The 27,307-nt window shown below is 43.2% G+C and overlaps 1 pseudogene; it reads right to left on the reverse strand.

Moving 5' to 3' along the window:
- Window positions 1-27,106, reverse strand: LOC103652100 (cytochrome P450 72A11-like; annotated as a pseudogene).
- Window positions 27,107-27,307: the final 201 nt, after the last annotated feature.

Here is a 27,307-nt window from a genome sequence, read left to right on the forward strand (position 1 = left end):
CCCAGGTTCGCGCCTCTGCGCACATCTCTCTTCCTCACCCCACGCTGGCTCACGACCAAGCTGCCTGGGTCGCGCTCGTCCCCTCCCGAGCATGCCGCCGGCACCCTCGCCTCGTCCCCAGAGCTCCGGCCGAGACGGCCGTCCGCTGGCCAGTTCGTCCCTGTGTTCCTCCGGAGGAAGAAGTGAGCTGTTGTATTCTCTCGTTACCCTCTCTGACATGTGGGTCCATGTGATGATTTCAATTTGTACACAAAAACACAGATTTTTCCAAGTCTTCCAAAATTCATATCTCAAGTTTGGTAGTTTCTAAAGTCACGAAACTTATTTTGTTGGTTTCCTTATAAAATGTTCTACCTACTGAATCTATATAAGTTGGCATGTTTTATTATAAATTTTTGGCTGTATAAATTTATTTTGGAAAGAGGTTTAGAAAATAACTTAACTTGCTTTTCTGCATATTTTTAATTTGAGACTTGTTTGGTTAGTTTTCTGGTATCATTATCTAGCTAATTAAACTATAAAGCCATATATTATTTGTTGTGTTCTTGTATATTAGTTAAATCATGTTAAATAGGAAAAAGATGATTAATTTGCTTGTTACTTTTTGGATCTGTAGCTCTAGTGCTCGAAATGGTTTGAAATGTTTACAGTAGACTTTTTGGGTGGTGCTTGGTTACTGGTAAAAAGGTCATGATTTATGGTACATATAACACTAGTGATTTAACTTGTTTGATGCATATTAAGTAGTTTTAAATGGTTTATAAATAATATATGGTTGAAACAAATGGAAAATGATATTCCACTGTTCTTGCATGATATTATAGTAGCCTATGAAAATTTAATATGGTTATGCATTCACAGAAAATAACTAGGTAAGTGCCCGTGCATTGTAACGGGAATATATAATAATACGATAACTTATGTACAAATATGTCCATATGTTGCTACGGGAGTTAAAAATTAGTATAAAACTATGATACAAAATGACAAACATCAATATTTTCTCCTTTTCTAAGCTGTTAAGACATTCTTGACTTTTCTACATATACGATCAGTAACAAAAGTAGTATTCAGCAGCAGCATAGAAGGAGCATCTCGGTCAATGCTTTTTCAGCCTAGTGTTATCACGGTCTATGACGCGTGGGTGTAAAATGGGAGAGCTCAAAGGAGAAGCACAGAGCATGGTGCATACTGTCATCTTGGCTTCCAGCAACGCAAAGCTCTGGCCATGCAGATCTTGGGCCCCCCCTCCGAACGGAAAGAAAGCAGTCTGATGCCTGGTTGCGTTGGAGATGCCATTGTCAAACCTTTCTGGATCTTCCCCCAAATGTTGGGATCACTGTGAATGAAGATGACAGGCAGAAAGAGGTCCACTCCTGCAAGATATTTAATTCCAATGAGCTCCATTTTCTTATAAGTTCTTCTGGTTAGAAAGGTTGCCGGTGGGTACAACCTAAGGGCCTCATGGAGAATCATGGTTACCTGCAAATATATAACAGATGACCAAATTGTTGCTTCAATTATATGGTATGGAAAACACTGGATTATTTACTCTTCCTCAAGTAATGTTCCTGTTTAACACTTAGCGGCATTTCTATCCATATCATCCTTTTAGCATATTCAGACTCAGAAAGCGATAACATGTGGCATATATATAATGTATCACTGAGATTTAACCACGACTACCTTTTAGATTTAAACCCACAGTTGTGCACCAGAATCACATTATGAGATTTATGTTAATTAGCTATTATTGAATTGAATAAAAACAAATCATTTCTATTTAGTTATTTATTTTTTACTTAGTCTCCATTAATTCGATAAAAATGGATACTACACATCCCTTTAATAATTCACAATTTTGGAATCTTGAAATAAAGCCTGACCTTGGTTTTGCACTTACGGCTCAAGCTATCAAAATCTGGTCTGGTTCTTCCAAAGTGGCTCAAAACTTCTTCGCTTGCTCCCTCTTGCCATTCTGGGTGCATGCTTAGCACAACAAGTGAAGTAAGTAGGACTGATGTTGTCTCCATGCCTGCAAAGAAAAATAGCTTCCATTCCTCGATCACATCTTCTGTTGTCAATCCTAGGCTTGCATCTCCATTTGATTGCCTTGTGTTTGACTCTAGTAATAAGCCTAGAAAGTCATCGTTATTTGTTTATCTGTTTTTTGTATTCTTCTCTCTTCCCAATTATTTCAGGGAGAATTTTGCGAACCTCTAGAAAGGTTGCTCTCATCTGTCTGTTGTTTTTGGTGGACAAGAACCTTGTAATACCCAAAAGTGTAAACCATGATAATAAGGGTTGATCCCCTTGAAATTTTTATTCTCTATCTATTATAGAATGTGAACAACCACATTTAAAGTTATTAATAAACTAATGACACTTAAATAAACTATGCCTCATATTGGAGTTTTGTTTGTTTGTGCATTTGATAATAATAAAAATAGTATTAATAAAAATATAGTGAAGATTTGAGGATTTGGAATGAACCCCAAATTGAAATTCAGGAAAATTTGGAAAATAGAACAGAGAGCGAGAAATATTAGTCAATACAAAATAAATTTATAAATAAATAAATTCATCTCACAATGGCATGTTCGAATCATACCTCCAAAAGTTAGAGTACAAATTCGCCATAAAATTTGAATTCAAAATTTGAAATTCAAAATAAAAAGAAACAAAACAGAAATCAGAAAAGAAAAAGAAAAAGAAAAAGAAAAGAGAAATAAAACCCCTAACTCAGCCCAGAACTCCACTTTTGGCCCACTCGGGAAATCCATCGCGCCAGCCCAACAGGAATCCCGCGGCCTCTCCCTTCACTATCGATCCGGGCCCACGGGTCAGTCACTCTCCATTCTCTTAACCCGTGCACCTTAGCTTAGCCCTTCGACATTGACAGGTGGGGTCCCTAGGACAGTCGCTGGTCATCCAGCGGTGCCGTGTCTGTTGTGTCGCTTACGTGTGGGTCCGGCGCGTTAGGTCATGCTTCCCTATCGTGTAGCCATGCCGTTGCGACATTGCCACGGTCGTGGCCGGGGAGCACGGGATTGGACCCATCCGCGCGCTCGGGGATAAAAGTCGATCCTAGGGCCTATCGCGAACCCCCCTAGACTCAATACCTCTAAGCTTCTGATGCCATCGTCGTCAAACTGTGAGGGAGAGATTGAGTGCGTGGCTGCCGCCGTGGCTAAGCGCTTGCACCGCCACTCTTGGACCAACAAGTGGTCTGGGCGACTTCCCTGGTGACGTGGATCGCAGTCGTGGGAAATTGGGGCCGGTGGTGCTAGGAGGCCCAGTGAATTCCTCACCGCACGTCTGTCGCACCGCGTAGTCGGCCGATCCAGACACCCTAATAATTGGTATGAAGCCTCAGAATAAGTTCGTTACCTACTTCTCGTTGTGTAGTAACCGTCACGGTGAGGAATCGTGCGCCGGGGGCGAGAATCATGCGCTCGCGGGCGATGGCGCGACGCGGATTGGGCGGCGCCGCCGCGTTTGGGCACCAGACGGGGTAAAATCTGTGCTAGTCGTTGGATCGAAAGGGTGCGGTCAGGATTAGATCAAAGAATACCGATTCGCTAGATTAGATCGGGGTCATCGATCCGATGATCAAGGGTTTAGATTAGAGTAGGGCTTGGTTGTTTGCCGTTCGTCGATATTGGATCTGACGACCGGGGCGATTGGGAGAGTGATATGCATGCACAGATCTAATCTGGTCCGTCGGGCCTAGATCGAACGATCTGATTGCCCCGTACCCCTTTGGCCAGGAAATTTTGTTAAAGAGACCCCGCAGAAGATAGAAATCAACCACGGTCCTCTCGATTGTAGTCTGTGTCTAGGGCATTTTGCAAGTTTAACCCCGAGCTATCTGTTATTAGTGAGCGCAGTCCATACCTTTAATAAAACCTGTGAAAATTATTTAGAAAATGATTTCTAATACAAAATTAATTGCAGAAACTTGATTAATTCCTAGAAAATTCATTTTAGCTCCTTTTTTAGTTCATTCCATTTCCTATAATTTGTATTAATATTGTCTATCACTTGGTAACACTGTTTTAACATGAAACCCATATTAAATTTGATCACTTAATTAATCTTGTACCAAACACATAAATACTTTGGAAAATCATATCTTAAAATCGGTAACTCCGAATTTAGTGATTCTTGTTTCTACAATCTCGTTACGATGTGTAAATTATTATTATGTATTTTGTATACATGTTTGGTGTGATGTTAATTTCTCCCTTGTACTATGCTTGTTTATATTGTGGCGAGTAGAAGAGCCAGTGGCCGAGGATTCCAGTGTTCAGCAGGTAGAAGTTGCTGAGCAGGAGCTCATTGAAGGCAAGTTGTGCCCATGACCACTTTTATTTACCCAATAATGTTCTTTATAATCAGTTATTCATGCATAGGCTTAATTTTGATGGGACCCAATAGGTCACCATAGTCTCGTTATTTTTTCACCTTGTTTACCCCTGAATTTTTGAGTAGTCATTGCTATTGCTATACATGGTTTTGGGATTAACATTACATTGTGATTATGTTCACTACAGGAAACGCCTAAATTTTCGTGGGCCAAAAATCCACGAAAATAAGCCTAAACCGACGAAAATAGCCGCCGAAAATAAGTTCGACGAAAATAGGCACCTATTTTCGTCGACTTTCTTAAGGCCGATGAAAATCAATGGTCTAGCTAACGGTGGAGAAGGTCAAGTCGGAAGAACACCTATGTACAAAAAATATTATTGTCAGTAAAAAATTCGGCAGCACCTCCTCTATAAACTGATGTTTCTAAAACCTGCAAATAAACGACAACACGATGGTTGCCAACACAGAAAACTACACGATAGCTACATAATAAACAATATGCTGACCAGTATATGCTAAACAATATGCTACAAGTATATGCTAACTATATACTCACTAACTTTCCTTCATCAAATATACTAACAATTTCCTAACTATATAATCACTATATGGTTAGTTTAACATAATGCTATGTTAAACAATATACTTTACCATGTGCTAAGTAACTAAAAAATTTAAAATTTTACCTGTCGGACTAGGAGGCGAGGCGGAGCTCGGTGCGGTGGAGAGAGCCGGTGCCCGAGGCTCTCGGGCCGAGGGCGGTGGTGGGGGCGAGGCTGCCACACAGTGGGGGCCGTGTCGCCGGAGCTGCACGGGCGAGCGGTGCCCCTTTGAGGAGCCAGGGCGCAATGGGGCGGGCGCCGCCAGAGCTGCAGGGGGCCGGGGCGCGATGGGCGCGAGGCAAGGGCGGCGCGGCGGGCGCGCGGCGGCGACGGCGGGCGCGCAGCGGGCGAGGGCGCGTGAGGACGGGCGGCGTTGCGGCGAGGGAGGACGGGGGGCGGGCTACGACGGCGGCGCGGCGACGGAGGTCGGGCGGGCGGCGGCGCGAAGAGAGACTGCCGAGCGAGAGAGAGAAACTGCGCGCTGGGCCGATTAACGGGCCTCTATTTTCGTCGGCCTCAGTGAGGCCGACGAAAATAGTGGTCAGTTAATGCCTTATTTTCGTCGCCCGGGAGAAGGCCGACGAAAATAATTGACTTATGTTCGTCGGCCTGGCTATGACCGACGAAAATAAACCTCATTTTCGTCGGTCTCGGGGCCCACGAAAATATCGTTCCTATTTTCGTGGGCAGGCCGACGAAAATAGGTACTGGCCCACGAAAATAAGGTGTATTTTCGTCGGTTCCGAAGACCGACGAAAATAACTATGTATTTTCGTGGGCCGACCGACGAAAATATCTAGGCCCACGAAAATTTAGGCGTTTCCTGTAGTGGTTCCAATTATTTATTATTATTCTATTTCTGTTCATGATAAATCTACTATTTTAATTGGAACATGGAGCTTAACTTGAGAAACACGTGCCACCACAAGGGTAGAATGGGACGCCCTTTGCTCACTAACTAGGAAAGCTAGTGGAGGACTACCTTACCTGAAAGGGGCAAGGGCAGTAGGGGAGTTGGCGTGTAGGGAGTTCCCGGGTTGATTTTGCTGCAATGGCGGCCAGACGGGGGATTCCTGCATTGCTCTTCCTGGAAACTGTAGCGGGTTTTCTGAAGCTAGTGGAACTTTGTAAAGGCCTCGTAGTGTTGCCCTGCCTCGCTTCCTTGGTAGAGGTGTATGGGGCCCGTACAACCCCGTGGCAGATGGGTAACATGACTTGTGGGTACATGGTACAACCTATGCAGAGTGTAAAACTGGTATACTAGTCGTGCTCGCGGTCATGAGCAGCTCTGGACTGTCACATGATTAAATTATGGAATTAAATTCAATTTGTCATTTGCATTGCATGGGATTTATTATTAATTTTGATCTATTATTATTATGGTTTGGTATTTACTTACATTTAGTAACTGCTAATAAAATTGGACCAACTTATTAAAAGCAATGCTCAGCTTTAACCCTATTGTTGATCAGCCTTACACTTCACATGAACTCCCACCTTTGGTGAGTTCATGCACATTATTCCCCACAACTTGTTGAGCTATGATCTTTTGTGAGCTCACACTTGCGATATATAAACCCCCACAGGAGAAGAACAGGTGGTCCAGGAGGAGCCTTATAATGAAAGGTATGAGTTGATCTAGGTGGCGTCTCCCGGTCAACTTTATGGTGCCATGGATGGACATTTAGTTCGCTTTACATTTATCATTTATTTTTGTAAGGCTTTCGCTATGTAATAATGACATTTATGATATTTGTGACATTTATCTCTATACACTTTGTCATTATATATGTTGTTCTTCTTTGGCGCACATATGAGAAGCACCCAGCTTTATCCCTTAAATCCGAGCGTGACAGAAGTGGTATCAAAGGAAATGTTGACTGTAGGACGAATCCTAGATAGAACTAGACAAAACCCTTACCTACTTACCTTACTCTGATTCTTTCTATACTTATCTTGATCCTGTCTCACCTTCTACTGTTCTACTCTGATTACTCTTATCTTTTCTATTATAAGACAAGATGGATTTCACACCTTGGAATCCTACGTTTATGACCCGTTTTAAAGAGATAGGAGACCTAAGACAAAAATTAAAATTATTTTCTCTATTTCAAATGTTGTTTGATTGTTCTGATGATAAATGCCTGATTTGCTTCTTTGATTGATTGAAATAGTATAGTCGAGCATCTTAGCATGTACCACCATAAGGTAATGTATTAGCTTTAGTAGGTGACACACTAATCTACTTAGCTAATAAAACCCCTAAAGTAACATGCCTCGTAATTACTCGACTTGTCTACAATTCTTTCTTACCATCCATTTCTAACCCAGATGGTCAATACCAGGAAGGGAGGCGGAATTGATCTACCTGCCAACCCATTCAACCGGAGGGTGCTTAGACAACAGCAAGTCGAGATGAATCCTCCGAATCCTCCACCAGCTGGAACTGATCTAGTGGTTGCAGCTCAGATGCAGATGCTGCAATAGATGGCGAATACGATGCAAGATATGCAGGCGCAGATGAGATAGGAGCGTCAGGAGATGCGCCAAGAGTGGCAGGAGATGAGGGAGGAAATGTGACAAGAAAGGATGGTGCGACAGCTACAAGCACCATTGCCTCCACCGCCACTACCAGTTCCACCCTGGGACAAGCACCGGGAGTCCATGAGCCACAAGCCACCAACGTTCGCCAGCTCTCTAGATCCTCTGCACGCTGATGATTGGCTGAAGTCCGTGTAGAAGATGTTGATTATTGCACAGTGCTCCGACCGGGAGAAGGTTCTTTATGCTTCTGGTCGTCTTACTGGTCATGCTGCTGATTGGTGGGATTCTTACACCGCAGCCCATGATGCTGTTGATACTATCACTTGGGTAGAATTTGCTACTCAGTTAAGAAACTATCACATCCCTGCTGGACTAATGAAGATAAAGAAGAAGGAGTTTATGTCGCTAAAGCAGGGCACCATGTCAGTCAGCAAGTACCGCGACATATTTATTCAACTCTCAAGATATGCACCAGATGAAGTGGTTGAGGATGAAAGGAAATAGGAACACTTCAGTGAAGGACTTAATGGACCACTGCAGTATGCTCTAGTGGCTCACACCTTTTCGTCATTCCAGAGACTGCTTGACAAGGCCCTAGCTATTGAACACGAGCGTGTTCAGCTAGGGGATATGAAGAGGAAGGCTATCACCTAGGGATAGGGGAGCAGTAGCGTTCGTCCTCGCTATGTTCCACCCCAGGGTACACCGGCTCATACTGGAGGAGGTCAGCGCCTAGCTCAGTTCACACCACAGGGAACTCCACAGACTCGTCAGGCTGCCCCCACTAGCACACCGACGAGGTTCTCAGGATAGAGTGCAGTTACCACATGCTACAAGTGCGGTAAGACCAGACATTATGCTAATGTATGCCTATAGAGGATTGCTAGTACACCCATCCAAAACAAGCAACAGACTCCAGAATCTGGCAAGGGATTCAACATTGCCAGGGTTAATCAAGTTAGTGCTGATGCTACTGCTGATGGAGCTGACATCGCAATTGGTATGTTTTATATTAATGCAATTCATGCAGCAATTTTATTTGATTTTGGTGCTACACATTCCTTTATTTCTGCACAATATGCCATCACAAATGAATTACCACTTCAAACTATGAAAACAACACTGGTAGTAGTTACACCTAAAGGGCCTGTTGAAGCAAATTATATGACCAACAGATTAACTTTGACAATTATGGGAAGAGAATTCTGGGCTACCCTATAGTATTAGAAGAAAGCAGTAAAGACCTGATCCTTGGTATGTCATGGTTAAGGAAGGCCAAAGAAGTTATACGTTGTGTTAGGGGAACGGTAGAACTCAGCAACTCTAAAGGAGAAAGATTTGAAGTTGAGATCAATGTAACTGCCTCTACTAGACCCGTCGTATTTCTAGTAGATGGGAAGTTTGTAGGCAACAACATCCGTGTGGTTAGAGATTTTCCCGATGTCTTACCAGAGGAGTTACCTGGGATGCCACCAGATAGGGAAGTTGAGTTTGTCATTGATCTCTTACCTGGGACCGCTCCTATTTCAAAAAGGCCAAACATGATGTCCATAGAAGAACTTAAGGAACAGTTAACGGAGTTACAGGAGGCTGGGTACATTCGTCCGAGTTCCTCACCTTAGGGAGCACCGGTTCTGTTTGTACAGAAGAAGGATGGATCCCAGAGGATGTGTGTGGATTATAGATCTCTTAATGATGTCACTTTTAAGAACATGTATGCTTTACCTCGCATTGAAGATTTATTTGATGAAATGAGAGGCGCCAGAGTGTTCTCCAAGATTGATCTCCGATCGGGCTATCACCAAATGAAGATTAGGCCATCTTGTAACACCCCAGTATTTCCCAGAAGTTCTTCTCAGTGTTAACTCAAGAACCCTTATTTCATGTGAATCAAATTGAGCAAAAGACACCAAAAACTTGAGAGCAAAAGTTCAACTAATTCTTTTGTCCTAAGACTCATGCCTAAATCATTTCATGCATTCAAAATGGGAAAATATTTAAACCCTAGAACAACCCTAATTAGGCCATTTGAGTAGAAAGGAAGCAATTGGTAAAAAAGACCATGAAAAACATGGAATCATAGCTTAGGCCAATTATAAAAGTTGAAATACACTAATTAAGCTACAACAATTGTTGTAAAAGTTTGGCCAAAATAGTTGATTAAAATCTTTAAAAAGGCCATCCAAGTGGAAGCTCCCTAGGGAAAATCTGAAATTCAGATTGCTGAATTTCAGCCTTCACCTAGAACTTGAGCACGTTCGCCTTGATCCCTAGCTCAAATCCTTAAGTCCCCATTGACAAAATTGTTCTAAACTAACCCCTCTATGACGTGTGTGAAGATGGCATCGAGATTCGTGCCCTAGACACGTCAAATCTGGGATTTCCTCTCGGAGTTCAGCAGTGAGACAAACCAAAATTCATCCCTCCATATCTTTTGATCCAGTTAGCAAAACCCATAAGCCTCCACACACAAACGACAAAGGAATGTCAGGGGAAGAGATCTCTCAATGGGATCATGGCCATAATCGCGAAGATTTGGAGCCAATCCGTGCTTGAACTTGACCTCTCTCTGCGCTGCCTCGTGCTCGACACCGTGCCCAGGCGCCAGAGCGCGCACTGGAGCTCGCCCGCGCACACCCTGAGCGCGTGTCAGAGCCACCCCTCGGTCGTGCTCGCCAACGGCTTTAAGACCACCCCCAGACGCTCCTTACCTCACTCCAAACTCACCTTCGCTGGCCAGACACCATCCTTAGATCTGGCGAGCTCTGCGCCACCTGCCCGAGCCACTCGAGCACCGGCCACCATGGCCAACCATTAACAAAAATACTGAACCCCATGCTTCATGCATTAATTTTTAGAGTTTTGAATTAAATAGGGAAACTGTCCAAACCTTATTAATATAAAGAAAAATAGATATGCTTCTGTACTAGGCTTAAGAAAATTTGTAGAGATACATACCCAACTTGTGCACTGTTTAAAAATACTAAGCACCCCAATATACAAGATTAACTCAAGTTTTGCTATTAAAAACTATATCTGTCCAAAACTTAGAAAAGTAAGAAAGGTAGGGGAAAATAATAAACAGAGAAGAAACATATTTTTCCTAGTATACTTAAGTGATGAGGAACCTAGGAAAAATACAGAGAACCCTAGTCCAGAGCTAATCCAAGGTTAAATATTTATTAGGCACCAAGCAACCAAGGAAAACCATAATTAAAAATATAAGGACCATATCAAAAATGGTAAGAAAAATTCAGTAGACTCCTAACTACTAGGACACCACTACAAAAAAATAATAGACACCCCAACCCATCATAATGAGTGGGTTGAACAATTAAAACTTGATTTTGGCCCATGTTCTAATTAAACCATAAGGAAGCCTAAAATTGTGCAACAGTAGGCAAATAAAATTTATACCCAACTATTGATGGAGTAGACCACCAGAGAAAAATGCAAAACCTATTCAAAAATATAAGATAACACCCATTACCCCCTACCCCATGAAAAAGACCATATAATCCAAGAATTTCTACCCCCTCTTCCCTTAAGCAAAAGGCTGCCAAATTCTAGAATGATTACTCTTGCACAAAGAAGAAGATAGGAAAAATTAGGAATCTATTGTTTGACATTTTTCAAGTATAGTGGTAGTAGAAAGCACCCCTTTGGCCAAAAACTTTAGAAAATCACAGTAAAATAACCAATTAGTATTAGTGGCTAAAATTTGGTACAAAGTCATGATTTTACACCTAAATGCCAACAAAAATAAGCCTTAGGGAGTAATCCACTGTTAGAGGAGAGTTGTAGTTTAAAGCACCCCCTTTGCCCTAAGAATTGATAATTTTGTGCAGAGAGAATCCTTAACTTTTTAAGCCCCAATTTTTGAGACAGAGAGTTATACACCAATGAGAAGCCACTGTAATTTTTGCAAAATTTTAAGAAATTTATAAAACTAGATTCTAATTCAAACCCACCTTAAAACATAAGAGAGAAGATAAAGAAGAGAGAAAATTTTGAAGAATAATGAATCTCACCCCAATGAACTCAGCTAGGAATTATAATAAACTTTCACTAAAACATAAAAAGGAAATCAGTGGAACACTAAAATAATCTGACCATTTAACCTAACCAAACTTGACCCTAAATTGGCTAAGTGTACCACTAGAATCCCCGTAGTAAGATTGAAACTTTACTTCATCAATGTAATCACTCCTATTACTACCACACTGCATATCATGCCATACTTGTATCTTACTCATTGCATTCATTAGATTGCAACCTCGCTGACGGAGAGTACGTGCTCATTCACGAGCAAGGAGCTGTCCATGAGGAAGACCAGGAGCCAGCTCCCGAGCCTGTCACATAAGATCTCCCCGCAGCCCCAACATTTCAAGGCAAACCCCTGTTTTATGCATAACTAGTTTATATATGCTACTTTACTACACATAATGTTTGTAGGCTTGTAGTGTGCACTTAAGTGTAGGAGTTGCTTGAAACCCATAGCTGCATAAACTCAGGATTCCTTTTTGAGATGGATACTAGTATGCTAGGTCGAGTAGATGCTTTGCTAATTAGGATCTCGGTAGAAGTTGAGTGATTTTTCTAGCACTCGCGCGAGGTCAGGAATTGATTGTATTCATCTTGATAACGGGATCTATGATGGTCTATGGACTTGAATCCACGGTAGATGCCTTGTCCATGAGACAGGAAAAAGGAAATAATGATTAATGTGTGGATACCTGAGTCAAGCATTTGAACGTACTAAACACTTGTCGGGAAATATGGTAACCGGTAAACCTAGTACCTGAGTGAAGCCGGGCGCGGACTTTCCTCCTCACTTGTTCTGAGACTAGGTCTTCCATGCTAGCTATGGTGGGTACAAGTGCGGTCACTGCACGGCGGCAACCGGGGTTAGTGGAGCATTGTATGCCAAGGCGGTGAGCCCTAGCCACGAACGGGGAATCAATGGGGACAGTTGACGTGTGTGGGGACGGAGTGCCCCTACATTTCGTGTGTTTAGGTTTACCTTGCAAGGTTTAAAAACTCGATTCGAATCGTCTGCTTCTTGTAGCTAATGAGACTGCTTGACCCCTTATACTACATTGAGTAAGAAGTGAAATGAGGTTTACTTAAGATAACATGTTGATTGTACTAAGTGATTGTTACCATGTATGCTTAGAAGGAGCAAACATAGCTAAGATTAATGATACTAGAACTGGAAAAGCTAAAATTGATTTTAGACTCAGATGACTTCACAGATGACTTCACATCTGATCCTCTTCCACAGATGACTTCACCCACCCCCGTCAATGGAGGAGACACTCATTTTAGTAACGATTTCCTTTCTCACGAGGGTTTTCCTTCCATCTTGTGGGAGGTGCTCAACTCCGCCGGCTACCCTATGCCCCCTTTGTACACGGTGCAGCTGTACGAGGAGCATCGGGTGCCACATTGCCGAGTCTAGCTGATGTTGGAGGCACACCCCCTTCAGCCGGGTTGGCATTCCCTTGACTCCGAGACTATTGGATTCAGGACAGACGACACCACCGAGGCAGCAGCTATGAAGACTCTGACGTCTTTTTGCGGCTACCATCCTCTAGAGATGGTAATGCACCCATTGGGACTCTTCCCCGCTGAGAAGAGGGATGACCCCCATGTGGTGCAACCGTGTGAGCCATGTGAAGGACGTGTGGGCTATGTATTTGTTGGGGACCTTCTTCTCCACCGAAAGCCCTCTAAGCAAAAACACCTTTAGCAAAATGACATGCAAACAGGCGTGACATGAAGCCGTATGCCGAAGCTATAATCAAAAGAGCTTCGACATGATGATACGCTTGAGACGAAGGGTGGCATCGACTTAAAGAGGAAAAGACCGCATAGTCCTTGATAGTTCGTATCATGAGTATGAATAGTTGTCAAGGACATAAATGTAATTTTGTCCGGGCTGCGTCCCATGCCTATAAATAGATGAACAGTACCCCCGTATTGTTCACGCTGACCTGTAATCACTCCCACATCATTCTTGGGTTCTTAAATTCTGTCAAGCCGAAGGTACAAATGTAATTCAATGTCATTGATGTTTGTTCATGATCATATAATGAGAATATAGATAATCTAATGATTTGATATGATTATTCATGTTCTCTATATGTCTTATATGTTCCTGCTTTTTATTACATATTGAGATGATGAAGGTTTGCCCTTCAAAACCTTCGTTTGAAGATCATTATATCCTAAAGGAGATAATGCTTCGAAGGACGAAGGTCTTTAATCATTAACATTTGTGTTGCCTTGTTCTTAACTCATAGCATTTGAGAACAAGTGACCAAAAGTATCCCGACTTAGTTGGGAGGATCACTGTTTAGTGCATGAGCGCACTGTACCGCCTACAGGCCCTGCAGAGCGACGCTATGGCACATCTTGCTAACCTCGCTCAGACCACTAAGCTCACCCTCGATAGCCGAGAGGACTTCGTGGTTGACCTGTCCTCAGAGTTGATGGAAAAGGACCTACAGGTGGAATGGTTGAGCCAGCGCATCGCCACCCTGGAGCAGCAGGTGGAGATCCAGGACAACACCATTGATGTCCTAGAAAACTAGCTCCACGATGTGCAGCAAGAGCTTGAGGAAGCTAACGACCACCTGGACATGCACCACCTGGAGATGGAGGCCAACGAGGCCGGAAGCAAGGGAGAGGAGGCTCCTGAGGAGTTAGGACCAGCCCCTAGTACCAATGCGACTGCCTTCGAGATGCCCCCTTCGCTCGTATCCAGTGTCGCTTCCACTACTCAGGGTTGATGGGTCATTTTGACGCTTTAGGAGGATAGAAACCCACGCGAGCTTAGTTGACGTCAGATTTTGGACAAGGCTTACGGGTTCCTTCCCCTAAATTGATGTAACCCATGAGAACTTTTGCGAACAATGAAGTGATTGTAATCAGGTTATCCTTGTTCGAATTGATGTTATGTTATGGCATTTTCTTTCCGTATGATATAAAGCATATTGTTCGGAATTATGAATCGGGATAACAATGGCGGCAATCTCTGTTTTCAGATGGTAGCTAGGCTGTGTCGCGGGCAGAACGAGCAAGTTCCCCTGCCACCTCCTCTAGCTCCCACGGTGCAGGAGCTGATGGCTCAGCAGAACAAAATTCTGCGATAGCTATTGTAGCGCCAGCCCCACCCTCAGCATCATGGTGGAGGCCAGCCGCAGCGACCTCCAGCCGCGGCAACCTACCAGGTGTTCTTGAGCACGCAACCGCCTTTGTTCACCAAGGCAGAGGATCTGTTGGACGCCGACGTGTGGCTACGCGTTGTGGAGTCCAAGTTTCCCCTCCTCACAGGAGACTGCCCTGATGACACCAAGGCTCGCTTCGCCGCGTAGCAGCTTCGCGGACTCGCTCGGACATGGTGGGACCATTTCTGCGCCATGCTACCTGCTAATCATGAAGTTTATTGGGAGGAATTCAAGACTGCCTTCAGGGGACACCACATTCCAGCTAGGATTCTTGACCGCAAGTTGAATGAATTCCTGGCACTCAATCAAGGGACCCGCACTGTGTTGCAGTATGCCTAGGCCTTCAACGACCTGTGCCAGTACGTGGGGTATCATGCTGGCTCTGATGAAAAGAAGAGAGACCGCTTCCGCAGGGGTCTCAACACCAAGCTGCGTGAGCGCCTCAACACTGTCCGGGCTGATAGCTTCAATGAGTTGGTCAACCTGACTGTATCACAGGAGGACTGTATTGTAGCTCACCAGGCAGAGAAGAAGAGAAAGGCACCAATGTCAGGACCCTCCGCTCCACCCCAGAGGTTCCGGATTGTTTCCAACAATCAGAGCAGAGGATTCCAGCAACAGGCAGGCAGATGGGTGATCAGGCCACCTCAGCAGCAGCAAGCACCCAACCGCTTTCTAGCTCCCGCTCCAAGGAACAATCAACCCCAGCAGCAGCATTCCGCTAGGGAAATGGGAACAAGTGCTTCACTTGTGGCAATATGGGCCATTATGCCAAGAATTGCCCAAGGAATCAGCAGATGCAGATGCCAGCACCAAATCAAGACAGAGGAAGAAAGCAGAAGGTGTAAGTCAGGCAAGGGAAGCTCAACTTCACTACTTTGGAGGAGTTACCTGAGGGAGTCCCCATCATGACTGGTATCTTTTTAGTTTTTAATCAACCTGCATTAATTCTATTTGATTCTGGTGCATCTCATAACTTCATTAGCCAGAAGTTCAGTGTTAAATGTGAACTGCCTTTCTATCATACAAAAGGGTCTTTCGTGATAGCAACGCCTAGGGGCAAAATTGCAACGAACCAATTAAACCGAAATGTGCATATCTCAATGGGAAGTAAAATCTTCAAAACCACACTCCTGACTTTGGGATTAGAGAGTATGGACATCATCCTCAGAGTTGACTGGATGACTCCACACCGAGTGGTGTTGGATGTAGCTACCAGAGCTCTGGAAATCCGTTCTCCTACCTTCGGAGACCTTGCATTGTATCTACCCAGCCAAGATTCTACTCGATCATGTGCATTTGCTATGATAGAGTTACCCTTGAAGAAGATTCCAGTGATGTGTGAGTATGCAGATGTTTTTCCTGATGAATTGCCAGGAATGCCACTAGACCGAAATATTGAATTCGCCATCGAGTTGCAACCGGGAACGACACCTATTTCCAAGAGGCCTTACCGGATGCCACCCGCTGAATTGGCAGAATTGAAGAAGCAATTGCAAGAATTGTTGGACAAGGGTTTCATCCGCCCAAGTACTTCGCCTTGGGGATGTCCAGCCTTGTTTGTGAAGAAGAAAGGTGAAAGCTTGAGGCTATGTATAGATTACCGCCCACTCAATGTGGTGACTATCAAAAACAAGTATCATTTGCCTCGTATTGATGTTCTTTTCAATCAATTGGTCAGAGCCAAAGTGTTTTCTAAAATAGACCTTCGCTCCGGCTATCATCAGATCAAGATACGAGCAAGTGATATTCCGAAGACTGCCTTCTCAACCAGATATGGGATGTATGAGTATTTGGTGATGTCATTTGGGCTGACTAATGCGCCAGCATACTTCATGTATCTGATGAATTCTATCTTCATGCCTGAATTGGACAAGTTCATGGTGGTTTTCATCGATGATATCTTGGTGTACTCAAAGAATGAAGAAGAGCACGACGGTCATTTGCATATAGTGCTCCAGTGTGTGAGAGCACCGTCGTTATGCCAAGCTGTCAAAATGTGATTTTTGGCTAAAGGAAATCAAATTCTTGGGTCACACTATCTCTCAGGCAGGCATAACTGTTGATCCGGATAAGGTGCAAGAAGTGATGAACTGGAAGCCGCCAACAACTGTCCATCAGATTCAAAGTTTTCTGGGATTGGCCGGTTATTATCGAAGATTCATTCTAGACTTCTCTCAAATTGCAAAGCCCATGACTAAATTGTTGAAGAAAGGAGCCAAGTTTGATTGGGGTCAGAAGTGCGAAGATGCTTTCCACACCTTGAGGCAGCATCTAACCAGAGCACTGGTGTTAGCGCAACCCGACAACGGCAAGCCATTTGATGTATACTGTGATGCCTCTGGCATTGGACTGGGTTGTGTTTTGATGCAAGACAACCGGGTCATTGCCTATGCATCCAGGCAACTCAGGCCTCACGAGCAAAATTATCCCACCCATGACTTGTAATTAGCAGCCGTGGTTCATGCATTGAAGATGTGGAGACACTATTTGATGGAACCCACTGCAACATCTTTTCAGATCATAAGAGCCTCAAGTATATCTTTACTTAGGCTGATCTTAACATGAGGCAGAGAAGATGGCTATAGCTGATCAAGGACTACGACCTGGAGGTACACTACCACCCAGGGAAAGCCAATGTGGTAGCTGATGCCTTGAGTCAGAAGTCGCAATGCAACTGTGTTATGATGGATTCTCACATCAACGCCCTATGTGATGAGTTGCGCAAAATGAAGATTGAAGTGATTCCTTCTGGTGCTTTGTCTCACATTTCTGTTGAGCCAACTTTGCGAGACCAGATAATCATGGCCCAACTCAGTGACAAGGGAGTGCAAATTATTAAGGAGAACCTCCATCGGAAGACAGAGAAGTACAAGTGTTTCTGCCAAGATGGGAAGGGTATATTGTGGTTTGGAAGCAGATTGGTGGTTCCTAAAAATAAGGATCTCAAGAAGAAAATCTTGGATGAGGCACATCTCTCCAAATTTTCCATGCATCCAGGAAGCACCAAAATGTACCATGATCTGAAGCCCTCGTATTGGTGGACCAGAATGAAGAGGGAGATAGCCCAATATGTATCGGAATGTGACACCTGTCAGAGGACAAAGGCAAGCCACTTGAAATCAGCTGGTGCCTTGCAACCCCTGTCAATACCTTCATGGAAATGGGATGACATCCGCATGGATTTTATTGTGGGTCTGCCCAACACATCTTGACATCATGATTCAATTTGGGTCATCGTGGACCGATTGACAAAAGTGGCACATTTTCTTCCAGTGCACACCACCGATAAGGCTCAAAAGTATGCAGAGATGTACATTTACTTAAAGGGGAAAAGGCTATCTAGTCCTCGTTGGATTGTCCTTAAGTCAATAGTAAACAAAAAGGGCATGAATGTAATTTTACACAGGCTACGCCCTGTGCCTATAAATAGATGAACAATACCCCCGTACTGTTCACGCTGGCTTGTATTCGCTTGTGCGTCACACTTGGACTTTTATCTTGTGTCAAGCCGAAGGTACAAATGTAATTCAATATTGTTCTTATTCATCAATGATGATTTAATAAAGTTATGTCAATATCATTATATGATTATCCATGTTATTTCACATGTTTCATATGCTTCGTCTTTCATTAACATATATTGTGATGTTGAAGGTACATCCTTCTAACCTTCGTTCGAAGATCGTTATATCCTAAGGGAAATAATGCTTCGAAGGACGAAGGGCATTAACCATTAACCTCTTTTCGTGTTGCCTTGTTCTTAATTCATAGCATTTGAGAACAAGTCCCCAACAACCATAATTTCAAAAAAATTCGAAATAAAGTTTTTAGTTGACGATTTTTCATATTGGTATCTACAAAATGGCAATCTCTTCAATTGATATCTTTAAAGGTAGATTTTCAAAATTGATACAATCCAACTCTTTAAAAGTTCATCTTTAATTTGGTATCTATTTTAAAACCCTCTAGAAAGCTAAGAGGAGAATTTCATTCAGGCGGAGTTTTATTTAGTCAAAGGAAAAGCATTTGAAATAGGGGGAGAAATTTCAAAATCTTGAAAATGCTTCTTGCAATCTTACTCATACACCTTTGACTACTTGCAAAAGACACTGAATAGATTTTCCAAAAGGATTTGCAAAAACAAAACAAGTGGTGCAAATGTGGTCCAAAATGTTAAAGAAAAGAAAAGCAATCCATTCATATCTAGTAAGATTATCAATTGGTTTAATTCCAAGTAACCTATGCACTTACCATATGCAAACTAGTTCATTTCTGCAATTTATATATTTGCTTTGGTTTGTCTTGGCTTCAATCACCAAAAAGGGGGAGATTGAAAGGGAAATAGGGTTAACCTTTTCCTACAATTAATTTTGGTGGTTGAATGTCCAACACAAATATATGGACTAACTAGTTTGCTCTAGAATACATGTTCTATAGGTGCAAAAGGTTCAACACAAACCAATAAATATTCAAGTTAGGGACCCAATTCAAAAGGAGCAAAAAGGACTTGAGTGTGCTGTGGTCTGGCACACCGGACTGTCCAGTGCACCAGGGCCGTACAGGGTCCAACCAGCCACTCTCGGGAAAACTCGGGCGCGCTCCGCTATAATTCACCGAACAGTCTGGTGTGCCAGCGGGCAACGGCTATCCAGCGTGCAACGGTCGACTCTGACAGCGCTACAGTGCCGCGGCAGAAGTTAGAGCAGAAGTCAGAGGGGCACCGGACTGTCCGGTGCACCACCAGACTGTCCGATGCCACAAGAAGACAAAGGCGCCAACGATCAACTGCTCCAAAACTCTAACGGTTGGGTGACGTGGCGGCGCACCGAACCGTCCGGTGTGCCCATCGACAGCAGCCTCCCCAACGACTACTTTGGTGGTTGAGAGCTATAAATACCCCCAACCACCACAACTCTAAGCATCCAAGATTTCTGAACATCACATTCAATAGAAGAGCTCTAGCATTCACTCCTAGACACAATTCAAAAGATCAAAGCCTCTCCAAGTCCCAAATTCATCTCAAATACTTAGTGACTTGTGAGAGAGTGATTTCGTGTTCTTTTGAGCTCTTGCCTCTTGGATTGCCTTTCTTCTTTCTCATTCTTGTTCTCAAGTGACTTGTAATCAAAGAAAGAGATACCTAAGAGTGTGGTGGTCCTTGCGAGGTCTTAGTGACTCGATTGATTAAGAGAAAGGCTCAGTCGGTCTAAGTGACCGTTTGAGAGAGGGAAAAGGTTGAAATAGACCCGGTCTTTGTGACATCCTCAACGGGGACTAGGTTCTTTGCAACCGAACCTAGGTAAAACAAATCTATGTGTTCAATCACTTGATGTCCATTTGATTTGTTTTTCCCTCTCTCCCGAACTTGATTTTAGTTCTAACGCTAACCCCGGCTTGTAGTGTGTGTTTAAATTTGTAAATTTCAGATTACGCCTATTCACCCCCCCTCTAGGCGACTTTCACTTTCTCAACCCGATATGGTTTATATGAATTCACAGTTATGTCATTTGGACTAACTAATGCACCAGCCTATTTTATGAATCTGATGAATAAGGTGTTCATGTATCTTGACATATTTGTTGTGGTATTTATCGACTACATTCTCGTTTATTCCAAGAATGATAGTGATCATGAGGAACATCTGCGGATGGTGCTACAAAAGCTATGGGATAATAGACTCTATGCCAAGTTTAGCAAGTGCGAGTTCTGGATTGACGAAGTGCCATTCCTTGGACACATCATCTCTAATGGTGATATATTAGTGGATCCTGCTAAAGTCAGGGAGATAGTGGCATGGAGCATACCCAATACAGTTACGGAGATCCTGAGTTTCCTGGGACTTATAGGCTACTATCGGCGATTTATTGAAGGGTTCTCCAAGATTGCTAAGCCTATGACCTTGCTGCTAGAGAAGGGAAAGGAGTTTAAATGGACATGGGAATGTCAAGCTAGTTTCAATCAACTGAAGTTAAGATTGATGTCACCCCCAGTGCTGATTTTGCCGGATCTGCAAAAGGAATTTGATATCTATTGTGATGCGTGCGGCCAAGGCTTGGGATGTGTTCTTATGCAAGAAGGACACGTGATCGCCTACGCATCTCGTCAGTTGCGGAAACATGAGTTGAACTATCCCACTCATGACTTAGAACTGGTAGCCATAGTGCATGCGCTGAAGATATGGAGACATTATATTTGGGAACTAAATGCCAAGTCTACACTGACAACAAGAGCTTAAAGTATATCATCACTCAAAAGGATCCCAACCTTAGGCAACGCCGTTGGTTGGAGCTCATCAAGGATTATGATTTGGAGATTCATTTTCATCCGGGCAAGGCAAATCTGGTTGCAGATGCCTTGAGTCGAAAGGAGCACGTCCATGCAGTTATTGTAGCTCAGATACCTGATGAGTTAGTAGAAGATTTTCGAAGACTCAACCTGAGAATAGTTGCACACACTGAAGGAGTCAATATGAAGTGGAACATACCTTGGAGCAAGAAATCCTCAAGGGTCAGATTGGTGATGCTAAAATCCATGAAATCGAAGATTTTATTACTGAAGGTAGAGGTCCAAAATTTATGGAGGATGAGCAAGGCATAATATGGTTCAAGAACCGGATATGTGTTCCTGAGATTGACAGCCTCCGTGAGACTATACTGAAAGAAGCTCATGACTTTGATTACTCTATCCATCCTGGTCGCACTAAGATGTATCAGGATCTGATGCAGAAGTACTGGTGGTATGGGCTGAAAAGAGATGTTGCTGCACACGTGGTTGTGTGTGATGTGTGTCAAAGATTCAAAGCTGAACACCAAAGACTAGCTGGACTACTGCACCCGCTAAAGGTACCCAAATGGAAGTGGGAAGAAATTGGCATGAATTTCATTACTCGGTTACCTTGCACCTCGAAGGGTTATGACTCGATATGGGTGATTGTGGATAGACTGACCAAAGTGGCTCATTTCATTCCGGTCAAGATTACGTATAAAGGATGTCAATTGGCAGAGATATATATGGCTCGAATTGTGTGTTTACACAGTGTACTGAAGAAGATCGTTTCTGATAGAGGCTCACAATTTACCTCAAAATTTTGGAAAAGCTTTCATGAGAATACGGATACGAAGTTGAGCTTCAGTTCGGCCTACCATCCTCAAACTGATTGCTAGACTGAAAGGACTAATCAAGTACTAGAGGATATGTTGAGAGCTTGTGCCCCTCCAGCATGGAGGCAGTTGGGACAAGAGTTTACCATATGCTGAGTTCTCTTACAATAATAGTTACCAGGTCAGTCTGAAGATGTCACCATTTGAAGCTTTATATGGCAGAAAGTGCAGGACTCCTCTATATTACGATCATACTAGAGAAAGATAGTTCTTTGGGCCTGAGATTATTCAAGAGGCAGAAGAACAAGCCCGTATAATCCGGGAGAACTTGAGGCTAGCACAGACCAGGCAAAAGAGCTATGCTGATAATCGAAGAAGACCACTGGAGTTTGAGGAGGGTGACCATGTGTACCACAAGGTGTCACCACTTCGTGGAATTAGAAGATTCAAAGTAAAAGGAAAGTTATCCCCTCACTTTATTGGACCTTTCAAAATCTTTAGGCGAGTTGGGGAGATGGCCTACCAACTCGAGCTACCTGATCATCTATCTGATGTGCACGATGTATTCCACGTGTCTCAACTTAAGAATTGTATCCGTGTCCCTGAGGAACAACTACCAATGGAAGAACTCAGTGTTCAGGGTGATCTGACTTATATGGAGTATCCTATCAAGATTATTGACACCTTGGCTCGAGTTACAAGAAATAAAGTGATCAAGATGTGCAAAGTGCAATGGAGCCACCATGGTGAAGATGAGGCTACTTGGGAGAGAGAAGAAGAGCTTCAAATTGAATTTCCCCACCTCTTTCCTAGTCCTTCCTAATCTCGAGGACGAGATTCTTTTCAAGGGGGGTAGGATTTGTAATATCCAAAAGTGTAAACCATGATGATAAGAGTTGATCCCCTTGAAAGTTTTGTTCTCTATCAATTATAGCATGTGAACAACCACATTTAAAGTTATTAATAAACTAATGACACTAAAATAAACTATGCATCATATTGGAGTTTTGTTTGTTTGTGCATTTGATAATAATAACAATAGTATTAATAAAAATATAGTGAAGATTTGAGGATTTGGAATGAACCCCAAATTGAAATTTTGGAAATTTTGGAAAATAGAAAAGAGAGAGAGAAACATTAGTCAATACAAAATAAATTTATAAATAAATAAATTCATCTCACAATGGCATGTTTGAATCATACCTCCAAAAGTTAAGTACAAATTTGCCACAAAATTTGAATTCAAAATTTAGAATTCAAAATAAAAAGAAAACAAAACAGAAATTAGAAAAGAAAAGGAAAACCCCTGACTGGGCCGAGAACTCCACTTTTGGCCCACTCGGGAAACCCATCGCGCCAGCCCAACAGGAATCCCGCGGCCTCTCCCTTCGCTGTCGATCCGGGCCCACGGGTCAGTCACTCTCCATTCTCTTAACCCGTGCACCTCCGCTCGACCCTTCGAGGTTGACAGGTGGGGTCCCTAGAATAGTCGCTAGTCATCCCGCGGTCCTGCGTCTATGGTGTCGCTTATGTGTGGGTCCGGCGTGTCAGGTCATGCTTCCCTATCGTGCGGCCATGCCGTTGCGACATTGCCGCGGCCGTGGCCGGAGAGCTCGGAATTGGACCCGTCCGCGCGCTCATTGATAAAAGCTGATCCTAGGGCCTACTGCGAACCCCCTGGACTCAATACCTCTAATCTTTCACCACCATCCTTCTCAAACCGTGAGGGAGAGATTGAGTGGGTGGCCGCCGCCGTGGCTAAGCGCTTGCATCGCCACTCCTGGGCCAACAAGTGGTATGGGCGACTTCCCTGGTGACGTGGATCGCGATCGTGGGAAATTGGTGCCGGGAGGCCTAGTGAATTCCTCGCCGGAATCCGTCGTTCGCCGCACAGCGTGGTCGGCCGATCCAGACACCGTAATAATTGGTATGTAGCCTCGGACTAAGTTCGTTACCTACTTCTCGTTGCGTAGTAACCGTCGCGGTGAGGAATCATGTGCTGGGGGCGAGAATCATGCGTTCGCCGGCGATGGCGTGGTGCGTATTGGGCGGTGCCGCCGCGTTTGGGCGCATACGGGGGAAAACCTTTGCCAGTCGTTGGATCGAAAGGTGCGGTCAGGATTAGATCAAAGAATATCAATTCGCTAGATTAGATCGGGGTCGTCGATCCGATGACAAAGGGTTTAGATTAGAGTAGGGCGTGGTTGTTTGTCGTCCATCGATATAGGATCTGACGGCTGGGGCAATTGGGAGAGTCATATGCCCGCGCGAATCAATTCTGGTCCGTCGGGCCGAGATCGAACGACCAGATTGCTCCCGTACCCCTTCGGCCAAGAAATTTTGTTAAAGAGACCCCGCAGAAGATAGAAATCAACCCGTGGTCCTCTCGACTGTAGTCTGAGTCTAGGGCATTTTGCAAGTTTAACCCCGAGCTATCTGTTATTAGTGAGCGTAGTAAATACCTTTAATAAAACTAGAGAAAATAATTTAGAAAATGATTTCTAATACAAAATTAATTGCAGAAACTTGATTAATTCCTAGAAAATTCATTTTAGCTTCTTTTTTTAGTTCATTCTATTTCATATAATTTTGTATTAATATTGTCTATCACTTGGTAACACTGTTTTAACATGAAACCCATATTAAATTTGATTACTTAATTAATCTTGTACCAAACACATAAATACTTCAGAAAATCATATCTTAAAATCTGTAACTACGAATTTAGTGAATTTTGTTTCTGCAATCTCGTTACGATGCGTAAATTATTATTATGTATTTTGTATACATGTTGGGTGTGATATTAATTTCTCCCTTGTACCATGCTTGTTTGTATTGTGGCGAGTAGAAGAGCCAGTGGCCAAGGATTCCGGTGTTCAGCAGGTAGAAGTTGCTGAGCAGGAGCTTATTAAAGGCAAATTGTGCCCTTGACCACTTTTATTTACCCAATAATGTTCTTTATAATCATTTATTCATGCATAGGCTTAATTTTGATGGGACACAATAGGTCACCCTAGTCTGGTTATCATTTCACCTTGTTTACCCCTGAATTTTTGGGTAGTCATTGTTATTGCTATACATGGTATTGGGATTAACATTACATTATGTTTATGTTCTAATTATTTATTATTGTTCTATTTCTGTTCATGATAAGACTACTATTTTAATTGTAACATTGAGCTTAACTTGAGAAACATGTGCCACCATAAGGGTGGAATGGGACTCCCTTGGCTGACTAACTAGGAAAGTTAGTGGAGGACTACCTTACCCGATAGGGGTAAGGGAAGCAGGGGAGTAGGCGTGTAGGAAGGTTCACGGGTTGATTTTGCTGCGATGGCGGTGAGACGAGGGATTCCTGCATTGCTCCTCCTAAAAACTTTAGCGGGTTTTCTGAAACTAGTGGAACTTTGTACAGGTCTCATAGTATTACCCTGTCTCGCTTCCTTGGTAGAGGTGTATGGGGCCCGTACAACCCCGTGGCAGATGAGTAACATGACTTGTGGGTATAGGGTACAACCTCTACAGAGTGTAAAACTGGTATACTAGCCGTAATCGCGGTCAATAGCAGCTCAGGTCTCTCGCATGATTAAATTATGGAATTAAATTCAATTTTTCATTTGCATTGCATGTGATTTATTATTAATTTTGATCTATTATTATTATAGTTTGGTATTTACTAACATTTAGTAACTGCTAATAAAATTAGACCAACTTATTAAAAGCAATGCTTAGCTTTAACCCTATTGTTGATCAGCCTTACACTTCACATGAACTCACACCTTTGGTGAGTTCATGCACATTATTCCTTACGACTTGTTGAGCTATGATCTTTTGTGAGCTCACACTTGTGATATATAAACCCCCCATAGGAGAAGAATAGGTGGTCCAGGAGAAGTCGTACAATGAGTACGAGTTGATCTAGGTGGTATCTCCCAGTCAGCTTTATGGCGCAATGGATGGACATTTAGTTCGCTTTACATTTATCATTTACTTTTGTAAGACTTTCGCTATGTACTAATGATATTTAGGATATTTGTGACATTTATCTCTATACACTTTGTCATTATATGTGTTGTTGTTCTTTGGCGCACATATGAGACGCACCCGACTTTATCCCTTAAATCCGGGTGTGACAAACCTGCATATGCTCAATAGTGTTATCACGTAAGGTTTGCATTCTGCTATGCTGATATCTTTATAAAAATATTTTCGCACTAAAAACGCCAACAATTCTAAAAAAGGTTCTTTTATGACAAATTATAACTACAAAAACATGAAGAGGGCTAAGGAGTAATTGATAAAAAAATCTTCATGCATTCAAACGCTTCGATATGCAATTGCACATGAATAAAACATTGTTTCTGTTTAGTAGAGGAAAACGTAACAAACCAATAGTCTGGGATAAATATTGACTGAACGGACTGAATAAGGCGTTCAGCTAGTTCTCCTTGCATATCGAAAATTCTCCTCCCTTCTTGATAGTTGCTCCCAAATGTAGTTCTTGAGATAACATCTCCAGGAAGGTTCTGGAACTCAGGCCAGACATCTATCTCAGAAGATCCCTCAAAAGGATTGAATTCTCCCATCTAGTAATCATTTCAACACAACAAGTAGAAAATATTGGCAGCATTCCCTATGAATAAAACAACACTCGTAGTCTATTTAGGGAACTTGTATCCAACATACACCACAAATGCAATGTAAAATGGTAAAAATGCATTTATAGAACAATGAGCTAAAAATACATTTATTTTTTCATGGTGAAATGCAGGGTTAAGAATGCTCCTATGCTTTGCCCATTTTTCACCATCATGATTTACAAGCCCATTGGCTAGCAACCTCCCAATGTGGCTACTCCTTAGTTTGCCAAAGTTAAACTTATTAGACAACACCTCTTTCACTAACTCCGGGTCAGGAATCAAAACCCTTGGTGTTTCCCTGCAGTTTGCCAACTCTGCCTTTTTTATGTATTGCCTTTAAATTATTTTCGTGCTATATGTATTGCTTTTTTAAAATGTTACCCATGCGGCGACCGATGTCCACGGGTAGCTCACCAATGAGGCTGTTCTCGTACTATCATACAGATCGAGGTACTCGAGCAAGCACAACAGTAGAGCGAGGTCAGGAACACGCTAGAGATGCTATTGTTGGAGACGTCGAGGTGGGTCAATGCCGAGAGGCCGCCGTCGCCGTCCAGGAAGGGGCCCGCGATGCCGCCGCTGCCGAGCATTAGGTTCGTGACACGCCCGGCCATGTCGCACCCGACGAATGTCCAGGCGCAGAGCGCGCCCAGGGACGAGGTGTTCCACCCTGCTCGCTCTTGATCTAGAGCAGTTGTTTCTTGTCGTCCATTGGCTGCGACTGTGTGGCCGCTCGGCGCACGCGACAGGAGGGGAGCAACGCGAGCAACAGGAGAAAGCAGAGGTGCATGCGGGTATGCGGGCCGCCGTGGCAA

This window comes from Zea mays, chromosome 3 (assembly GCF_902167145.1).
Source record: "Zea mays cultivar B73 chromosome 3, Zm-B73-REFERENCE-NAM-5.0, whole genome shotgun sequence".
NCBI lineage: Eukaryota > Viridiplantae > Streptophyta > Magnoliopsida > Poales > Poaceae > Zea > Zea mays.